The sequence below is a fragment of the Rosa rugosa genome, chromosome 2, assembly GCF_958449725.1.
Source record: "Rosa rugosa chromosome 2, drRosRugo1.1, whole genome shotgun sequence".
Lineage (NCBI taxonomy): Eukaryota > Viridiplantae > Streptophyta > Magnoliopsida > Rosales > Rosaceae > Rosa > Rosa rugosa.
Genome location: NC_084821.1, coordinates 72,047,904 through 72,070,580, shown reverse-complemented (window position 1 = coordinate 72,070,580; position 22,677 = coordinate 72,047,904). Strand labels below are relative to the sequence as shown.

The window sequence follows — 22,677 nt, the reverse complement described above, 5'->3', positions numbered from 1 at the left end:
ACTTCAGTCCTAGTCTCCTAGAGAGCCGATTGTAGTACCACGACCAAACACCAACACCAACACAAATACACATTCACAACACAACAACAACATCTCTAAGATGATCTAAGTTCTCTCTAGAGCAAACCTCTCTAAGAGCAACTCCTCTCCCTCTCCTTCTCTTTCTCTTAGCGGTGATCTCACTCTTAGTCCTAGTCTTCTCAGAAGCCGACTTTCAGTGCCACCAAACCCTCTGTCAACGTGCTTCGGTCCTAGTCTCCTCGGGAGCCGACGGTAGTGCCGCGACCACAACGGTTACAGAACCAGCCAAGCAAGGGTAACGCCCTAGCAACCCAGCCAAGCTAAAGTCACGCTTTAGCAAGATCTCAACACTTCCCGGTGATATCGCTCTGCTCGATCTACAATATTGAGTATCGATTGTGTTAACAAGAAGAAAATTCAGCAAAGTCCTCACCACGAGGCAGAAAGAATCCCCGCGACGAGGTTGGTGCTCTCCTCGTCTACAATCGCTTGAAAGAAGTCAGGTCAAGGGACACCCCCGACGACCGCACCCGAACGGTGCTGGCACGCCCGCGCAGAAAAGAGACTGTTGACCAGCTGCAACAAAATTGGAGCCAAACAGTGGTGTCTTTGTGTAATGGAAATTTGGGTAAAAATGTGGCCTTTGAATAATGTTGGAGTGTTTTTATACAGTTATTGGTTTAGTAAATGTGGACTGTAATTTAAGGTATCAGTAGAGCACTATGGTTGTGTTTAAGAGCATAAAGTATTGGGCTGTAGTTAATGTTGAATGTAAAGGTTTGCTTCTTTGAAGCTCATAGTTGTAGTTGTTGTAGATGTGTTTATGATATTTGTTCCGCTTTTGTGGTTTTTAGTTCTATGTTGTGATGTAGTCTGGCTAGCGTGCAGTGATTCTAGCCACTGATCTTTAAACTAGTTTGGTTATGGGTAGTGAAAATTGGGTGTGTCTGATTTTGGTAAGAACTGCTTTATTGAGAATTATCTTATCTTTTCAGATACAAGGCATGCACTCGGATGTTGCAACTATGAGAAAAGCTAGCTTATGGCGTGAGGCCTCAAGAATTGCTGGTGAAGAGGGATTTAGAGCTTTCTGGTGGAGGTTTGGCAGGAATAATAGCTGCAACAGCCACATATCCTTTGGATCTTGTAAGGACACGCCTTGCAGCCTCAGGTAAGATCAGAACCTTTGGGCATTTCTGTAGGTATGATTGCCTTAAAGCTCTTCATATCTACTGCATATATTGCAAGTCCTCTCAATTTGTTCTTGGCATGTCTACGCAAGTTAATCCTTGAGTTATCATTTTCTTTTTTAAAACCTACCCGAAAGTTTGCTATCCAAGGCAGAGTTTGTATCAGCAATACACATGCATATATTCTATTCAGTTTCAACACTTTCTGGATTCCTCTGATTGTATTGCTATTCTGATGTGCATTGTAGCTATTTAATTTCTTTGGGATACCCAGACATTCATGCGTGTAGTAAGTAATTCCACTTGAATGCTGCAGGTGTCATATAGCCTCACAATCACAGAGTTCCTTGGGGAAGTTCATCGAGTCCTTAGCATTTTCTTCCAGATTATGGTATTGGTTTCTTAGTTAACTTAATGGGGCTTTGGATTTGATTTATCTGGTTTATCTATAGTCATTAAAAGATGAATTTCCCGGTTAGTTTATTTAGCTGGACCGTTGAATTTCAGGGTATTGCTGGTTGCCTCATATTTCCGGAAAAAGTTTGCTGGTATCTTATCTGAGAAGGAAATTTTGGGCTCAAAACATGTAAATTACTTTTTTATGAAACATATGGTTTCTTGCAATATAGTTTTTATCTGGTTTTCTGATAAGTTAATTTGGACGGTTGCAAGGTGCTACCAGAAGGGAGGATTAGTTGAGAAGTATGCTAGTTCACAGATGCCTTTGTCAAAGCATCATACTCGGGTAATTTGGTTTTGCTTTTGGATTAGCAAGACTTTTTCTTATTGTACTTTGCTTTCATATTTTTATATAGTTTTGTGTTGCAGCCGGGAGTATTCATGGAATTTTGCAAGCATGATTCCTGTGCCTGTGGTTGTGAGCCATACATAGATAATCTGACTCTGGTACGTCAGGCCAGGATAATTTTGAAGTTTTGTGCTCTATCTATTTCTCATTAAGGCGAACGAGCTAAGCTATTATATATTGGAATTTGAGCATGATGTTCTTAACAAAAACAAATTGATGATATTGTTGTTGTTCTGTTCTGGGTTTCTTACATATGGCTAGGTCGGAATTACTTGGTGTTGTCCGATGATGCAAAGAAGTATGAACTGTCTACAAAGCTTCTGGAATTCATTTTCAACTTCACAATTATTGAAAGCTGTTATATTGGTGTGTGTGTGTGTGTATGTCATTGAAATTCAATTATAATAGCATCTAAAACTTGTATATGGTACTGCTGGAACATTTATACAATATATAAATAGTGATGTTTTTGATGAATTGTGCATGCTCACTAGCTAGCTGCTCTATTTAGTGTAATTAGTTCTGTAATGTTAATTTATTGATCATTTCAGTTCAAGGGAAAAGATGCTTACAGTCAAGGAGTCATTGATGTAGTTCGAGTAGAAGATCCAAGATGAAGTAGAACGATTAGCATGCAGATTTCTTATTTCTGGTATTTAGTTTGAAGTAAGTACTACATTATATATTAGCATTTTCTTTAACATATCAGACCAATGAGCATTTAAATTGAGTAATGACAATGGTTGTGCAGTGCGATGAAAACCTTCAATGCTGAAACTGGTAGGGTTAACAAACTGCCTAAAGTGAAATCGCTTCCGGTAAGACTTATACATGTGTTTGGCTGGGATAATACATTGCTTCTAGTATGTCAATGCTTGTCTAATTGAATACCTTCAATAAATAGGGCGTACCTAAACAACCAGGTGGAGTTGAGTGTGGCTATTATGTTATGCGATACATGAAAGAGATAATAGAGGATGAGACACTTTCATTTCCTACCAAGGTACATGCATATATTATATCTCAAAGAACATTTTGGATTAATTAAATATTAGCTTGTTTACTCAATCACTGTGCCTTATGTGTTGTTTATATATTACTAGTGGGCGGTAAAGACGCGGAAGTCATATAACCAAAATCAAATTGACGAGGTGCGCATTGAAGTGGCTGATTATATACAGAGTTTGATGTAGGACTGTGACTGCCAAGATGTTTTATGAGTAAGGCTAGCTAGTTTTGGCTTTGAAGCAAAGCTTGGTGTGGAACTTTTGTACATTGTTGCTTATATTTTTCCAAGCTTTGTTTTGTAAGTTTAGGGGTTTATTTTGGCCCATTATGTTGAATCATGAATTTGGAAAGAACATTAATGGAAAGCCCTTAATTTTGGATGATGAGAAATGCAATTTTTTCCCCAGCAATAGCTAAATGCAAACTTGTCAAAATGAAGTGAAGTGTATTAAAGTATAATAAAACAGTAATGCCAAGGAAAACGAAATCTGTTGAGAGATTAGAAATCAATATCAAAAATGAAATCGATGTCCTATGATTATCAATATATCGAATTGTAACTCAAAATCGATGTAATCAAAACTACTGCACATCGATTTCTAATCACCAAACCGTAATCTTCAATGAACTAACACATCAGTTTGAATAAACATAGTCGACGTACATAATACCATTGAACATCGGTTTACTTAATTGAAAACGATGTTCAGTCTCACAATAAACATCATTTCTTAATAAAAACACGATGTAGAATAAAGATACAGACATCGTTCCTAGGAAAATAATGTAGCAACCTACATGTAAAAATGGCCACGAACAAACAATACTCATGGGAACTGATGTCTACAAGTGTACTGGACATCGCTTCTGGAATAGAAATCGATGCAAATGTTCAAGTAGGTATTGTTCGACATATACTTTTTAAAGCATAAAATCTGAAAATATGAAGAACTAAACATACCTAACATACAAAAATATGATGATTATAACGATTATACATCGATTTGTTTTTTAGAATCGATGTTGGTTGTTGTCTGGGACATCGGTTGAAAACGCGCTTATGCTGATGTCTATACTTTTCTCTACACCCACTAAGACATCGGTCGAAAATTAGTTTAACATCGGTCCAGAACCGATGTCTATGAACAAAATTCTAGTAGTGCCAGACCTTAGATTTGCTTGAGCTTCCCGGTCATGGCACCCAAAACAACACACAGCACACCTAGAACAACACAAAACCAGTAATTAAGACAATGTAACACCAACAATGAGACTTAATAATGTTTTCAATTTTATAAAATTAAAGTGAATTTGATAGTTACCGATACTTCTCCCAAGAGTCCATGCCACCCCGCACAAAACGGTGAGCACGATCAAGGTGTCCAGGACTCCAGTGAACTTGTCTCCTCTGCCTTTGAGCCATCCTCTGAAACTTCTCTTGTCCTCCTCACCTGCTTCAACGACGCCGTTTGAACCCTCAGCTGGCGGAGCGACGCCGTTTGGGACAGCAATCACAACGCCGTTTGGTCCAACAGAGACGACGCCGTTCGGGGCAGGAGCACCGCCACCGTTCGGAGCAGAAGCGGCGACGCCGTTTGGACCAACATGTTCTTCTGTTTCTTGAACTAAGTTACTATAACTTTTCAAAGAAATAAGACTTCCAGTATAACCGAAGATTCTCTTCTCAAATCTGCTCCATGCATTTTCTACTCGTCTCATTGAATTGTGCTTCAAATCCAAAAAGTAGCATACGCTTGGACGATAACTCAACCACCCTCCATCATCTTGTACAAAAAATATGCCGTTTTCCCATTCACCACAACTATATTTTCCCAATATGTTTGAAGAACTTTCTAACATTTGGATATCGATTTCGTAATCTAGTGACCACTCTTTCTTACTATAATTTTTCATCACCCATATCTTAACAAACATTGCTGAATACGTTGCTGAAGTTTCCACAATGGCCATGGATCCTTTAAAATTAAGCAAGTGACAAGACTTACGAATGAACGAACTACAGTCACTGTGTAAGGTAGGATGGGGAGTCCAACAAAACTCCTCTTTGTTGAAGTCAAAAGAAATTATATAGCTTGGTCTTCCAATACTATAGCTCTCTTCTCCAACAAACCAGTGCATGTCTCCATGTGCACATACGTTTTTTTCGCTCAACTTAGCAGGAGGAACTGCTCGTATTTTTCGCCACGAGCACGAGCTTTGCCCCAATACATAAACACGGGCCGCAACTTGATAGTTCTGATAAGAATTATCTATGGAAACACAAACAATTTTGTAGGTGTTAGCGGTATTATCATATCCCATTCCATAATAATCCTTCTGAATCTTGTAATTCCTTAATCTGATTTCTTCTGTTGGGATCTTCATAACTTCTTCCCTCAGAGGATTTAGTAAGAAACATGGACCTCCATATATCACTCTCGTTGTGAAGAAAAACAAGTTGCAGAAAACGAAATCTACATTGTATATATACTCAGACAAAATCTTTGAAACATGAAGATTGTAGTCAGTTTTTCTCAAGTCGTGCTCCCCATCGTATTTCAATGGCTGCAAGTGCATTTCAGTATCCCCCATCAGCATAGGTAGAGAATAAAGCATGAGTTGAGGTACTTCATCAACAGCAACAGAGCTCATAGAGTTCATACCACAGTTAAGCGATCTTGACGTGTGCATTTGAGCAAACAAAGGGCTGTCGATTATGTCTGAAAAGGTCTTAGAGGCACATCTGATGCAGCAAATTGATTTGGTGGGTAGCCTCATAAGAATGTTTACTATGACGTCATGAGGTAGATCAATCAACTTAGGAAATGAATGGGACTTACTTTTGATCGAAAACAACGAGAATAGATAGGGTGTCAGAGACTTTAAAAGACGGACGCATCCGCCAGACCAGAAACTTAGAAAAATATACATCACGCCGATTCCAGCTATCCACTATTTGGTTCAATGCTTATGTTTTGGGGGCGTGGTATGTTGAAGGAAAGAAGTTGTCAAAGGAAAGAATTGCTGAAGGAAAGAAGCTGTCAAAGGAAGGAATCCCACCATATCAGTTAACTGATTCTGTAAAATAGCAATGAATCAATTGTGTATATATTAGAATTTAGAACTTGATCCTAGGCCATAATAGTGGATCGGGTATGTAAATGAGATGTATAAAACATGTAAACTGATACAGCATCAATCAAGAAATCAATTTTCTTCTCATTCTATTTCTCTTTATGGTATCCTATAAATCCAAATCCAAATCCAAATGGGACTAGGACTGGTAGTAGACTAGTAGTCTTGCAAAGCCTCTCCCTAATAGGGATAGGAAAGATGATAAAAAAAAAAGTAGAAAATAATAGGTTTTCTGCGTGTTTTGCTAGAAAACAAATTATTGGAAAGTTTCCTATTTACTGTAGGAATGATGATCCTATATACATGGAAAAATAATAAATTGATTTTATTTAAAGGAAATTGCTGTAATCCTTAATTTTCGTATAGAAAGTAAAATAGAAAAACAAAGGATAAGAAGAAATGTACGTGAAATATTGGCCTTTTTTTAATTTTTTTGGGAAGAACGTGAAATAATATTGGCCTTGAGCCTATATAGGAAAAGTTGAAAAAAAAAAAAAAACCTTCTGCTAATCTATCCATTAATCTTATACATGTACAACAACCGGTAGATGACAACAAAAGTCGAACTCAAATGCATATGCTCACTACCCTACGTTTGACATGCCAAAACCTTTTAGTAATTTTTATATTTGGTAATAATGAGTTGTAATATGTTGAGAGCTTCTGCTTGGGTTGATGCAGGGTGCAGGAGAAGGAAGCTTTACAGCAATCCTCAGGAGAATGTTTATGGTACAGAACATTGACGGAAACGTCTTCTAACCAACAGCAACTCCTTTCTAGTCCGTCCACATAGGGAGAAATCAAGGCTGGTTTGATGGACGTACAAGTCAGCAATCACGTCAAGTGATATTGTAAATAACGCGCGTACTTCTACGGAAAGTCTGTTTCTATTGCAATGGCGTATTGTAAATTGTTAGCTTTGTGTTGCTTCTAAATTGTTACAATCACCTCTTTAAGACATTTTGATGTATAAGAGGCATCAGCAACACACATTCCTTTATTTATGCTGTTTCGCGACTTCTTTGAGACATTTCCACAAATTATAGAACCAAGAAGTTGCAAAACGGCTTCATCAAAAGTGCATATAGGCGCAGTTGTCTATGCATAGCCATTGTTCGTCCTCCTTTTATATGCCCTAAATCCTACGTCTGCTCAATACCAGTTTCAACTTCAAAGTACATGTACTGGATTTGTTTGATAGATTCTCAAAAAATGAAAGATATCAGTGAGTGAAGGATATAGTGTGGTGAACATATGCTAAATTAGGTGATGAGACAGACACATATTGTTGTACTCAACCGATGAGAAATAAGAATCTGAGGGTATATCTTCCTCTTTCCATATGACATGCTGATATCAAAACGAACAGCTTTGAGAGATTGCGAGGTTAGCCATCATAATTAATTGTCAACCAATACTTGTTGCATTTAAAATTCCTCATATTTAGGCACAAAATTAACAAAATCCCAAGAAAAACCGGGGAAAAACAACAACAGAAAACCTTTCTTCAAAACATCTAACAGGGATGGGATCTGAAATTCATTCATTACAGGTTAAAGCCAAACAGAAAATAAAGGAAAAGTAAAAGCCATGAACATCACTAGCGGCCATGATCAATTTCACAACCATCCATTAAGATAATGCAATATACCACCAAAAGGAAATAAAGCTTTCACATCAAAAACCCCATCTTCTTCTAAATGACCCCATGCCAGTTACCCAATTTCACTAGGAGATCGAATTACCCAAAAGTTAGAATTAGGCCACAAAATCACCTCCAATGTCCAATCAGTAGAAAAGAATACTTTGATTTAGGGTTTTCAATAATAATTCTATTCATCCCACAAAGGGGTATATATACAAGGACAAGAGGAGTAGTTTAACCCTAATAGGAAACAATCATTCCTATAATTACATGATAACCTAAATAAATAAGAATCATAATTACATAAGATTTACAGCTATTCTACACTCCCCCTCAAGTTGGTGCATGCATAGATATCTATCATGCCCAACTTGTCAACTGAGCTGTCGAATATCTTCCTGGACACTCCTTTAGTAAGAACATCAGCTAACTGCTCTTCTGAGTTTACAAATGGAAAACGAATAACCTTTCTGTCAAGATTTTCTTTAATAAAATGACGGCCAACCTCCACATGCTTTGTCCTATCATGCTGAACTGGATTATGTGCAATCTCAATTGCAGCTTTATTATCACAATGCAAATCCATAGGTTGTTTAAGCTTGTAACCTAGATCTTTCAGGACATTACGAATCCATAACATTTCACAGACTCCATGTGCCATACCTCGAAATTCAGCTTCTGCACTTGATCTGGCCACAACTTTCTGTTTTTTGCTACGCCAAGTGACAAGGTTCCCTCCTACAAAAGTGAAGTACCCAGATGTAGAACGCCTGTCAGTTTTATCACCAGCCCAATCTGCATCTGTGTATCCCACAACTTCCAATTCATCCTTTTTCTCAAACAGTAATCCTTTACCTGGCGCCATCTTCAAATACCTCAAAATCCAAAAAACTGCATCCATATGTTCTTCACTAGGACAATGCATAAACTGACTGACAACACTCACAGCATAAGCAATATCAGGTCTAGTATGTGAAAGATAAATCAACCTTCCTACAAGACGTTGATACCTTCCTTTATCAGTTGGAACTTGATCAGGATAAATGGCAAGTCTGTGATTCATCTCAATAGGTGTCTCAATTGGACTGCAGTCCAGCATCCCCGTTTCAGCAAGTAAGTCAAGAACATACTTCCTCTGTGACAGTGAAATTCCCTTCTTAGACCTCGCAACTTCAATACCCAGAAAATACTTCAGTTGCCCCAGATCCTTCATTTTTGCAACTCATTCATCTCTTTTGGATCATCCCCTGTAACAATCATGTCATCAACATACACAATAAGAGCTGTAATCTTACCATTCTTGCGCTTGATAAACAAGGTATGGTCAGAATTGCTCTGTTTGTATCCAAAGGCTCTCATGGACTTTGAAAATCTCCCAAACCAGGCTCTTGGAGATTGTTTCAGGCCATACAACGATTTCCTCAACTTACACACCTTGCCAACTTCACTTGGGTAATTCTTAACACCAGGAGGCACATCCATGTACACTTCTTCCTCTAAATTCCCATTAAGAAACGCATTCTTCACATCAAACTGGTGCAAGGGCCAATCTTTGTTTGCTGCAAGTGAGATTAGAATCCGAACAGTATTGATTTTTGCCACAGGTGCAAAAGTCTCCTCATAATCAATCCCATAACGTTGTGTGTATCCCTTGGCAACCAACCTAGCTTTGTATCTATCAATAGTCCCATCAGCATTAAGCTTCACAGTAAACACCCAACGACATCCTACAGTCTTCTTTCCAACTGGCATAGGTACTAACTCCCATGTTGCATTCTTCTGAAGAGCCTCCAATTCTTCATTCATCGCCCTTGCCCATTTCGGATCTTTCAATGCATCCTGCACATTACTAGGAATAGATACAGTAGACAATTGATCAACAACAAGTGCATGTGACCCGGAAATCCTATGGTTAGACATAAAGTTAGCTATAGGGTATTTAGCTTTGGCTTTGATATCTGGTTCATATTGTTTCTTAGGAATTCCCTTGGTAACCCTTTGTGATTTCCTAGGTTCAACACTCTCTAACCCAGAAGACTCATTAAAGTTTAGGGGTACCTGAGGTGGATCATTCTGAGTGGAATCTTCGGTTGGTGATGTAGAAGGGGAAATATCTTGTGTGTGAGCTTCAGATATGTCTAGATATTGATTCAAATTATCCAAACAGGTCATCTCAGGAGACGATCGATCGTTAGCTTCAACCGATCGATCGTTTGCGTCGTCTGCTTCTACCTCAGTCTCTGCTTGTTGAAATGATCGATCATTAGCTGGTTCAGAATTTCTTCCTTCAAATCGCTCCTCCAAATTTTCCAAGTCTTCAAAGACATCAAACTCAACAATAGGATTCCCTTCACAACCTCTCTCCCCCTGAAGGGAAGACCGAGAAGCTCCCCATGGGTAATATGGCTCAGATTCACGGAATGAGACATCAAGAGAGAGATGTACTGTGTTAGTGAGCGGGTCATAACATCTGTAGCCCTTCTGAAACTCGGCATAACCTACAAACATACACTTCGTTGCACGGGGATCAAGTTTGCTCCGGTGTGGCTTTGGTATATGAACATAAGCAGTGCACCCAAACACTCGGGGTTCCAAATTAGGCATAGAGGGGATGGTCAAGAGTGTATGAAGCTTTTGATGAGGATTCTGAAACTCAATTACCCGGGAAGGAGTACGATTGATGAGGTATGCGACTGACTTCACTGCTTCTCCCCAATAAGACCGAGGTACATTCATGCCAAACAATGAAGCCCGAACAACTTCCATCAACTGTCTGTTCTTCCGTTCTGCCAAACCATTTTGTTGAGGAGTATAAGAGTTGGAGGTTTGATGACGAATCCCCTGTGACCGGCAAAATTCAATCATAAGGCCATTCACAAACTCTCCACCATTGTCAGATTGAAACACTCTGATGGATTGTTGATACTGAGTGGTCACCATTTTGTGAAATTCGGTAAACAACCCAAATACTTCACTCTTATTCTTCAGTAATGACACCCACGTCATGCGAGTACAATCATCAATAAATGTGACATAATATCGAGCTCCAGAAAGAGAAGGAATCTTTGCAGGACCCCAGACATCAGAGTGAATTTTCATAAAAGGAACAGGACTTTTATTAAGACTTGGTGAATATGAAATACGGTGGCTCTTGGCCAGTTCACAAATGTCACAATGGAAATCCAAATCACTGACAACCGAAAACAAATGAGGTTGCAGCTTCTTAAGATAACTAAAAGATAGATGACCTAAACGGCGATGCCATAACCATACTGCTTCCTTTGCATTCTCTACCCCATTAATCTGATTAGCTTGCCCCAAAAGATGCTTCTGGTTTTCTCCAGTCTCTGTCAGATCCAGGTAGTATAATTTTCCCCTTCTAACACCATAACCAAGAATCCGCCGAGTCAGAATGTCCTGAAACACACAGAAAGATGGATAGAAGGTCACAATACATGCAAGTGCTAAAATAATCTGACCAACAGATAGGAGATTATAAGCTAGTGAGGGAACAACTAGGACAGATTCAAGGGTTAAGGTATCAGATACAACAATAGAACCTTCTCAGGTGACCGGAGTTGGAGTACCATCAGCAGTAGAGACAATATTTTGAGAGGAACGTTTAAGGTTTTTCACAAGACTAGGGTCATTGGTCATATGATCAGATGCACCTGTATCAATTATCCATGTATTATTCAAAGTAACCTTACCCTTCATACCTGACTGCGCTACATTAGCGGAGGCATTGTTGAGATGCTATTCCTCTGTAGTAGCAATAGCTGCCTTGCCCGGATTCTTTCGCGGTTTCCTGGTGAAGTCCCACCAATCAGGGTAGCCAATCACTTCATAGCACCGCTCCTTGGTATGACCTAATTCCCCACAGACAACACATTTTTTGTTTGCGTATGGGTTTGGTTTGTCATGAGGACGGCGTAGAGAAGGACCTGAGAAGCCTGGAGGAGGACCTGGTCGGCGTTGAACGGCCATAACAGAAGATTCGGTAGGTACCGAACGCCCCATAGCTTGTTTCTCTGATTGCACCTTGCGAATGTAAGCATAGCTCTGCTCCAAGGAGAATTTAGGCTCCTTGCGTAGGATTTCTCCACGCACCTGATCATACTCTGGGTCAAGTCCACTCAAAAACATGTGAACACGCATCCGGGACATTGCTGAAGTTTCTTGAACGACAGCTGCAACATTATCATGTTGAGAGGCCACCCTTTGATCAATCTCCTGGAACATTGCCACTAACTCATTGTAGTAGGTCGGAATGGGCCTTCCATTTTGCTTTGCTTCAAAACACTTTTTGTTCAACTCAAAGATTCGGGTTTCATCAGAATCATCATAAAAGGTTTTCTCTACAGCTTCCCAAATATCTTTCGCTGTAGGAAGACGAATATACCGGTTCATGAGAGAGGATTCCATGGAGTCAATTAGCCAACTTTTCACCTTTTCATTGTCTGTGGCCCAAGCTTCATACTCTGCAGAATTCATGGCGGGTTCAGCCTTTACTCCGGTCAGATAACCAACCTTCCCTCGTGCTCCAATGCGCATTCGCATAAGAGGAGCCCATATGGTGTAGTTGGATTCATTCAAGACAACACTTGTGGGGAAAGCAGAATTGTCTTGTTGGGTGGTGTAGTGGTGATGGATGATCGGTGAGGATGACACCATTGTCTTCTCGGGATTTGACTGTTCGCCTTCAATTGCAGGTCCGGCCATTGAGGAATTTGGGGTGTTTTTTTTCAAGTTTGGTTTTTCTAGGGTTTCAAAAAATTTAGGGATGGCTTGATTTTAATGGTGGTGGTACGCAGCGGTTTGTGGTGTGCTTTGGGATTCAGGGTTCAGGGTTCAGGATTCAGGATTCAAAGGATGCAGGCAAGTTCAAAGGATTGAACCTGCTCTGATACCAAGTAGAAAATAATACTTTGATTTAGGGTTTTCAATAATAATTCTATTCATCCCACAAAGGGGGTATATATACAAGGACAAGAGGAGTAGTTTAACCCTAATAGGAAACAATCATTCCTATAATTACATGATAACCTAAATAAATAAGAATCATAATTACATAAGATTTACAGCTATTCTACACAATCTTCTTCTAATACCAATCACCCTAATCCTTCTCTTAAAGTTAAAATCATCAACATTGTTTTCTTGAGTTCAATTATTCACAAGCAAACTAACCTCACTATTGCTTACTAAGCTTGGCCATCACCCTTGCGAGCCCTTGTTACTTCTAATCTTTACACTCTCCTGAAATGGCTGGAGAACAAAAGAAATTAAAAGATTAATTAAAGATAATAAAAAATAAAACTAATTTAGTACCCAAAATAAAGAATATAAATTTCTTTGGGAGAATGGAAGCAAAATCTACAAAAATAATAGCTTGATGAATCATGATAAAAAGATAGGAAACATGCTGAAAATCAAGTGCCTTTTGCAGAGAAATTACGAAGAGCAAAGACAATCATTATAGGGGGACAGGCAGTTTAAAGAGCAAAACAGGTTGTCAAAAATGTTTTCAAAATATTAATCCTTTACTAATGTTCGTTTTACCTTTGTTTTTCTTTTGTCTAAAAGATCAACCTTCAGTAATATTTGCAAAGACGATTTGCATCAGGCATCAGAAATATTGGAGACTCGGAGTTTATAAAAGGATATGTAAGTTTAAGAACCTTGCTAAAACCAGTAATGATGACTTCATCTCCATCTTCAATGAATTTACGAGTAACGCCATTTAATGACAACTGGTTTTGTCCATTCCATGTCAACTCTAGCAAGCATCCACAAGATTCTGGCTCCTGTTGGGAGATACAAGATATATATGAATTTCACTCGAGAAATAAAGGAATTTGTTAAATTCATAATTTAAGACACAAACTGAAATCGTACAGGTCCACTAATGGTCCCAGTTCCAAGGAGATCTCCAGGCCTTAAGTTGCAACCATTGATTGTATGATGTGCCAGCTGCTGAGTCACTGTCCAATATCTGCAGATGAGTTGCAGAAATTAACATATATTAGCAAAAGGAAAACACTTGGAAAATAATAAAAGTTCGTAAGCATAGGTTTTCTTCAGCAGAATATTTGACATCCTGTTCTAAGTATTTTGATGCCTGCTGGAAGACTAACACTAGAGAAAGCTTGGTAATGCATACAAAATATCCTACAATCTTAAGTAAGAAAACTACTCCAGAGGAGTTGTATCAAGTAAGACTAAACACTGTTGAATATGTAAATAGGGAGGAAATCCTTACAAGTGGTTGAAATTACTCTTTGTGACCACAGATGAGTCTTTCTCTCCAGCTGGTTTAATTTGAACCTTGCAGTTAAGAGGCAGTTTGATCACCATCTCAACAATGCAATGGCATAGGAAAAAGAAAGTAGAATCTATGAACGTGCTTCACAAAACTGAAAGAAACAAGCAGGGAGGGTACCTCCAATGTTATGTCATAATTATTGGAGATCTTTTCAGCCAGATAGGGCAATGGATGGGGGTCCTGCACTTAGAGCACACGTCATATAAGAACCATGAAATACAGCTTCAATAATTACAACACAAAACCGAAATTAGGGGGATATGCACCAAAACAAATAGATATGAGAAACACCTGTTTGGGAGCATCACAGGAAAATGGTTCTAGAGCTTCGAGTGTTACTATCCAAGGAGATATCGTAGTTCGTAATATTCACAAATTTTACACATCAAAGTAAGTCTTGCAATCATTTGATTGAGCATGGTGTTCCTATCAAGTACTGTATCTTTATCAATGGAGTTTAAGAATGGAGCGTAATAGTTTTCAGTGCTTACCAAAACTTTTTCCAAGGAAAGGACCAAGGGGAATATATTCCCATGCCTGGATATCTCTAGCTGTGAAAATCAACTTCTTATCAAATACAACCAACTGCAGAACATGAAGGACAAGAACTGAAAGAAACATGAAACAAGCATACCACTCCAGTCATTCATCAAGACAAGTCCAAAAATATGATCTGCTGCCTCATTCACATCCACCGGCTTTCCTAATTCATTTCCAGGACCGCCTACAGCAGCCTTTAAGCAACATGATAATAAATTATGAGAATAACCAAATTTATGAGTTCTACAGCGTTAAATAGTAATATAATAGCATAAGGCTGACCATTTCAAGCTCAAAATCTAGTTTCAGTGAGGGACCAAAATATGGTGTAGAGTTTCACTAGGAGCTCCTTGACCTCTGTGATAAAACACAATGAAAGAGAAATATAAGATTAAAATACCCAAGAATTATTTCCTGCATTTCTTCACTGTGCACTTGATATGAATTTTCTCTGCTTTCAGCTGGTTCATTGAAAATTAATGAGTAGCAGAAGAATAAAAAATGAACTGGACTAATCTTTTAAGGGATTTCATAAGCTGTAATACCTCCCCTCTTCATCTTCCTAATCCGATTAACGATGCAGACAATGACACCAAAAATAAGCATCCCACTAAGTGATGACATGATAATGGTGACAACTGACAACCATATTCACTCGCCTTTTCTTCTTAGCATCAGCAATGGACTGTAAGCAACCAATAAACTGAGAAATCACTATACTTTAATTATTAGTATATTTCATGCACATATACACAGTATCAACTTGCACAAACTAAAGCAACTTAATATGAAGGGTGAAGCAACAGAATACATACCTAGTTCTGTTCTTGCCATTCGAATATAAATCTCTTCCCCGCCATCCGGATAGTTGCTCATATCAACCAATTCATCAAACCACACGTACAACACAGTCTGCCCCTCTTGCATGTATAGCAATCCTAGTATAAGCCATACAAGAACAGTTCTTCAAACACTGCCTTACATTCCTTGAGGCTCAAACTCCTGTTTGGCTGTTTGCAAACAAGAACTAATTATCTGGCAACTTCAATCCATTGTACCTACCAAAGCCATCTCCATTCTTAAAATCCAAGTCCCATTCTCACACATAGCCTCCGGTCCAGTGAGTATCTGCCATTCCTCTGGTGACTTGGGAGCAAATCCTTTCAAACACACACAACTAGGGCCTTTGGAGCCACAACTTCCATAAGGACCACAGATCCCATTCCCGTCGCAAGTGCTTTGTTGAAGTGCCACCACACCACCCCACTGAAAGTTGCTTGCTTTCCAAGTAAAATATACAACCGAGCTGTCTTGATTCATCACAAACCTTGATAAAGTAGACTTGTCTATAAGTTCAAGTGTAAAAGACCTCTTCACTGCTTGTATTGAAAATTGAAGTGAATACCGGATTGGGCTTAAGCTATCATGCTACAACTGAATCTGATTCCGCCCCAAAGCCCCCATCTATTTATCTTCTCAGACCGTTTCCTGGGATCTGTGGTAAAAGTGAGGATTGTTTTGCACCTTTGTTACTATATGACAGAGTTCTAGTTCCATTTGGTTGATAGAGACCAAATTTACTCTCTGAATTTGGTCCAGGCTTCATACTCTCATTGAAAAGAGCTAACAGATAGACTTCTAGACTAGGCTTCAAAGGTGTACCTTCATTTGCCAATTGCCCCCTCAACAAATTCCCATTGTAGATACTAGATAGCAGCATTCTCTAGACTTTGCACCAATTTCATTGGCATCACTATTTGATGGCCATCCGGCCTCCGCAACCTTAACCTGTATTTCATTGAAACCAACATAGACATGGCAAAAGTGACTGCATGTACTTCATGCTAGCTCCAACGTGTATGATGACTAATATGTACTTGGTAAAATGTTCAGATAGCAATTAATGTTCAAATAATAGTTCATGCTTCGGTTTTATTGTGTAGGAGAAGGTTCCTTTAGTGGAAATGATGAGGAAAATGGCTAGGTTACAGAAGATCAATAGGATCAACCATATTGTATATTAAGAGAAGGCTTTTCCACTCCAACAGCCTCTTGCCTTCCAATTTGATTTTATTCTCCTTATCAGATGTTTTGAACTATTTGCGTATAACTGATCAGAGCACCACCAACGTGTTTGCGCACCAAGAAACCTCGCTTTCCAGATTTTTTCTGCTTCTTCGGCCCAGCCTGATTGAAAGAATCAGGCCAAATTCAATCGTCATTTCCCCTCCATTTTTGGGCCCATTCCATTCAAATTCAGATTTTTCCCGCCTCTTTCAACTTCCAACTGCTCCTCCCGCAAAATGAAACTTTCTACAACACAATAAAGTTCATTGTGTGATCGAGTTGAGCCGTCAGTTTTTGCAAACCCCCTCTCACTAATGCATGGCGAAGGAGGTTGAAGACGAGGCGACTTTTTATAGTTGAACCACCGTTGTTTCAATAAATGAGGTTTAGAGGAGGAAAAAAAAGAAAAATTCAATAGCTTCTTTCCTTGAGTTAGTTTTACAGCAGCAATGTGTAGATGCGTTTTATGCATCATTTACAGAACGAAACAGCATGATTGCATGCCTATTGAATGTTTCAATCTATTAATTAATTATTTCGTTTGAAATTGTATTGTTTTCCTGTAATATCTTTTGTAAAGTCATCATACTTCATACAATCAATATGTATGATAATTACAATAATAAACAGAATAAACCAATGTGTACAGGAATACATTAAATTGTGATGAGACACCAGAATATACTAAAGGTTTGTACCAGAATATACTAAATTGTAAGACTGCAATCAATATGTACCAGAATATACTAACTTTGCACCAGAATATATATACTACATTTTAATAGACTGCAATCAATGTGTACCTTTCACTTTACTATTTCTAGCATGAATGACACATAATTTGACTACAAACTATGGCATTACAAAGAAATTCCAACTGTGATGAGACAATTGCAACTCGATCAGTTTCACTACGTATCAGTTTCCTGTTTCACATTGCAGCTCTATGAAGTTAAGAGACCAACCACTGAATTCTTCTAGACTCCAAATGCTGAAATTACAGCTCAGTATATCCAATATCATAATGCTCCTTAGAGACAGACCACTATTAATTATTCTAGAGTCCAAATGCAGGTAATCGCAGCTCAGTATATCTAATATCATAATGCCAGTAAAATTCTGATGTGTGGTAAAACAGAGTCAGCTGCAATTGAGCATTATGCCAAAAAACAAAGGGTTATGAGAGCTGTCTTAACCAAAAACCCTTCACCTAAAATAAGGAACATACAGAAACTGCCCCCAATATGATTATATAGAAGCTTAACTAATACGAATTAAAATAAAATAGAGGGACGGGGGGTGGGTTCCCGGGTGTAGTGGTCCCCTCTCTATTTTGGGGAGGGTAGGCGCCTTGCGCAATGACCTCTAACGAGGGGCTAATATCGCCTAATCCTCTATTTTAATTATAAAAAAAAAAAAAAAAAAAAAACTAATACGAATTAAATGAAATTTAACAGTCTGACAGCCAAAGGAAGCTAAACGGCCCCAAAATTGAAGCTCAAGTAACTCTAATATGAAAAGGTATAATCACAACCCACTTTGACAAATAAGCAATAAGAACCCTAAGACCCCAAATACTAATTCCAGAAATGAAAGTAAAAATAAAACAAAAATCCAGTCTTTTGAACTTGATTGATGTTTTGAGGCTCCAAAATCAGCAATTTGGGGAATGTGGGAAACTGATCCAGAGACAACCAAGAGGCCCAATTACACCGACAGGAATGAAAACTATGAGCATAGGTCTCTTCCTCACCATTAATATCAAAGTATTTGCCAAAAAAAGAGAAAAAAAAAAACAAACAGATAATAACCATCCATCATTTACCATTGAATCTCATCAATATTCTAAAATCCTAAGAAGCACCGATACGGGTACGAGTACCCGGATACGATACAATCGGATACGTGGAAACGACAAATTTTTTTTTTTTTTTTGAATAGGGGTTTGGAACCCAGCCTAGCTGGGAGGCGCAGCCCCACGCCCGGTTCCATTTATTATAGTAATAGTAGTAAAATTTTGCATCGGGGGGGGAACATAAAACCTGAACCCCGAGCTACATAAGAACAATGACACATATCCTCGTAGAGAACGTCCTGAATAATATCCTCGACAAATCTTAAATGTAATAAGAAACGGGTACGTGAAGGAAACGGCAATTAATATATATATATATATATATATATATATATATATATATATATATATATATATATAATTAGAAGAAAAAAAATATGAAACATAAACAAAGTACTAGTTTATCATTATCAATCCAAAGGTTCAAATAAAAGGTTAATACAACTAATAACAAGTTAACAACCATCAACTTCATTCAACTTGGACAACATCCTCAAGGTCTTCATCTTCATGATCAAAACCCACAATATCTAAATACTATAGAAATGGAAGCTGGAGATTCAACTAGATTGAAACCAAAGATAATGGCTATGCTGGTAATCGATGGGCCAAGAAGGAAAGGAGCCATTAGAATATATGTAATGGAGGCAAGGGACCTGGCCATTAGAATCAAATCAACAATAAACAGATCGATCGAGAAAAGCAAAGAGGATAAGAACTAGCTAGCCCATAGTCTTGAGCAGAAAAGATTCCGACTTGCGAAGAAGAGCAGAAGAGGAACGACGAAGCCAGAAGAGAAACGCTCGATCTGGGTCTCGTCTTTTGCAGAAGAGAAACGATGAAGCGGCTGAGATAGTGAGATTAGGTCGCGTCTCTCTCTCTCTCTCGATCTAGGTCTTTTGATTTTTTGTTTTTTTGTTTTTTTTTTTTTTCAATTTTTGCATAGTAAAAAGTCCGTATTACCCCCACGTTTCCGATTTATTTACATTCTTACGTTTCCGCTTAGGATACGGACGTATCCAAACCGTTTCCAAATCAGGATACGCGTTTCCGAGCCGTTTCGTACCCGTTTCCCGAATCGATACCAGATACACCGGCAATTTCGCGTTTCCGTGCATCATAGCTAAAATCTCAATGCTTACTAAAGCTGATCTAGCTATTCCCTATACAAAATATCAGTACGTCAACGGTCAACCTGTCATGGGGAGCATGCTTTGAGTAGCAGCGGTGACCAACTCCTTGAGGGCGCCCGTCTGCTTGGCGATTGCAACTGCAAAGAGAAGGTAAAATTGGTTTATCATTAACATTTTAATACAAAACAATTGTTAGATAAAATGCAATTCTTTATATAGAAGCACACAACACATTAGAGCAAAGCAAAAACCAGATAGATGATGATCCTCACCACGTGAACAAGATTTAGTATTTCTCAAAAGGAAACAGAAACAAAGAAGAAGAAGAAAAAAGAAGCAAACCCAAAAAGCACACAACACATTAGAGCAAAGCAAAAACCAGATAGATGATGATCCTCAACACGTGAAGAAGATTTAGTATTTCTCAAAAGGAAACAGAACAAAAGCAAACCCAAAAAGCAAACGCATCTAAATCTTTCACCATTATAATATTAGCCTACATCTTTCGCATTGCAAATAAACAAAACAACCAGAAATTAGGGTTAGGGTTTACCAATGTCTTTCCCAGAAATCATTTCTGCAGACTTGACGAGAAGGACCACGGCTGTAATTGCCAAAGCACAATCGATGAACACAGTGAGGTTATTGGCACAAGCCCGCCCTCTTCCAGCCGCCGTCGCCAACGTCGCCGCTTTGCTGTGAGAGATTGGGAGTGGGAGATCCATCACTTGAAGCTGAGACGACGCCGTTCTGAGCACCGCCGTTCGAGGCAACGGCTTCAGCAACAACAACGCCGACACCGCTTTGAACGCCCTGGCCGAGTAGCCATGTCGCATATCGCTCCATCCCTTGCAACTCGGATTGAACGGCACGTTGTAGATGTTGCAGTACTTCGAAGCATAATTCATCAAATCGGAGCATTCCCTTTGGAGGAGAGAAATTGAACCTGAGAGACGAGTCGGCACGGAGTTGGGGTTAATGGACATATCTAATCCCCGGATGACCATGTCATTGGCGGCCTCAAACTGGCGCTCAGCTACCCGCAGCTTCTTGATGCCATGGATGAGTTTGAAGCTCTTGGTTCTGAGTGCCAGAACCTTGGGATCCATGACGGTGGCGACGCAGGTTTAGGCCGGGTTCTTCAAGAATGTGAGAGAAGAGCGAGAAAATCCAATGGGCCTTAACGAGAGTAAATGTGAGAGAAGAGCGAGAAAATCCAATGGCCCTTAACGAGAGTAACCCAAACGGCATGTAAAGACGAAGCGACAATTACAATGAAAAACCCCAAAAACTAGGCCTGGCCACGGGTCGAAATGGGCCAGAATTTAGGTGAGACTGAACCCAATCCCAAAAACTTGTCTCGGTATAGGTCGGTATGGGACATTTTGAGATTTGATACTGACAATACCAAATCCGATCGGTTTCAGGCTGGGCCTGGACCCGGACCCAAATCCGAGATTGAACAAATAAAAAAAAAAACTTTTACAGTTTACAAACTGGGAAATTTTATGAGTTTGCAAACTGAAAGCTTTCAGATCTACAACTCTACACATTTGCCAAATGAACAATTCCATAATTCCAACCCTATGAATTATTAAATATGAATCAAATGACCATTTCAAAGAGAATAAGCAAGAAATAATATACAACATTCCATCATTCCATAATCCATCAAGGCTGATCTGGTTCAATAAGTCAAGCAATAAAAGAACAACACCAAGTCACTAACAAAGTAACAACTAACGATTAACAAGCTGCCACTGAAGCAAAAAAAAAAAGGCATTAAAGGATTTAAGGCAGGATGCAATTATGCGTTACAAAGTAAAAATACACAAGCACAGTGCACAGCTGCATAACAAGGCAACCAAGTAGCCAATATGAACATCACTAAGTCATTAACAAAAATACACAAGCACAACTACACAAGCACAACTGCACAAGCAGTCCAATTCTGCAATGAACTTTTCTATTGGAACCTCCAAATTTACTCACTTGACCTCTATGCTTTTTACACCTTCTATTAAGTTTTCAAATACTAAATTTACTCACTAAGCCTTACTAAAGTTCCTCAAATAACTTCCCTCATAAACAAATTATTATCTTTAAAATAAAACACTTAGTCATTTCAATGATTTAATTACCCTATAAATTTTAACTACATATACATACCTTAATCCAACAACATGCATAAATCTCTTTTCCAATAAAAAAAAAAATCAAACGCAAGGTATTGAGTTTCAAAAAATTAATTTCTAATCAATAAGAAAATAACATGAATTATTATGTGGTTTTTTTTTTCGTATTTTAGTTGTTAAAAAAAATGAAGAAATCATTTTTTCTTAATGTTTATTTATTTTCTCTACTTTTTGTACCTCATGATTAATTATTTAAATTTTTTTTAATTTTTTTTAACTACTAGCCCTTTTTTTTTTTTTTGCAAACATAATGGACAGACTTAGATTTAGGTCATAAATTATAATATAATTTATTTTGTTTTCCCTCACCAATATGCGTTCAATATATATATCATACATTTTTATGTCACATGATCTTAATCATATTTTTAATTCTTATTAAATATATATGAATGCTTTAATGAGCATGCAGTGAAATTGAAAAATGAAAATATATAAGGAAAATAATAAAGAATACAATCTAATATTATTGAATTGGAAAGTCTACATAAAATAAAAATAATATATTTTTGGTATAATTATTGTCCTTAATAGTCATTTTATAGTAGGTTATATATGTCATTTAATAATTCATAATCGAGTGAGGTCAAGTGAGTAGATTTGGAGGTCCCAATAGAAACACTCTTATGCAATTCTGCATTATAGTTCACAACTTCACACATCAACGGAACTACTTAAAAGTTAAGTTAAAAGTTAAAATTGCACTACAAGAATACAAGCTGTTCCAATGTTCACACTTCATCCATTACAATTCG

General features: G+C 38.3%; 1 long non-coding RNA gene and 1 pseudogene across 4 annotated transcripts; one reads left to right on the top strand and one right to left on the bottom strand.

Annotated features, from left to right (window-relative positions):
• Positions 1 to 1,195: 1,195 nt before the first annotated feature.
• LOC133733644 (uncharacterized) lies at positions 1,196 to 3,417 on the top strand. Of its 4 annotated transcripts, none has more exons than XR_009857814.1 (9): positions 1,196 to 1,602; positions 1,719 to 1,797; positions 1,884 to 1,956; positions 2,040 to 2,117; positions 2,281 to 2,385; positions 2,571 to 2,685; positions 2,771 to 2,837; positions 2,924 to 3,022; positions 3,123 to 3,417. It is a non-coding gene; the product is annotated as an uncharacterized LOC133733644 (long non-coding RNA). The 4 variants fall into 4 exon arrangements; XR_009857815.1 differs by having other exon boundaries at positions 1,197 to 1,602; positions 2,281 to 2,317; XR_009857816.1 differs by lacking the exon at positions 2,281 to 2,385 and having other exon boundaries at positions 1,200 to 1,602; positions 1,894 to 1,956.
• Positions 3,418 to 13,139: 9,722 nt separating this feature from the next.
• Positions 13,140 to 16,392, bottom strand: LOC133731476 (uncharacterized; annotated as a pseudogene).
• Positions 16,393 to 22,677: the final 6,285 nt, after the last annotated feature.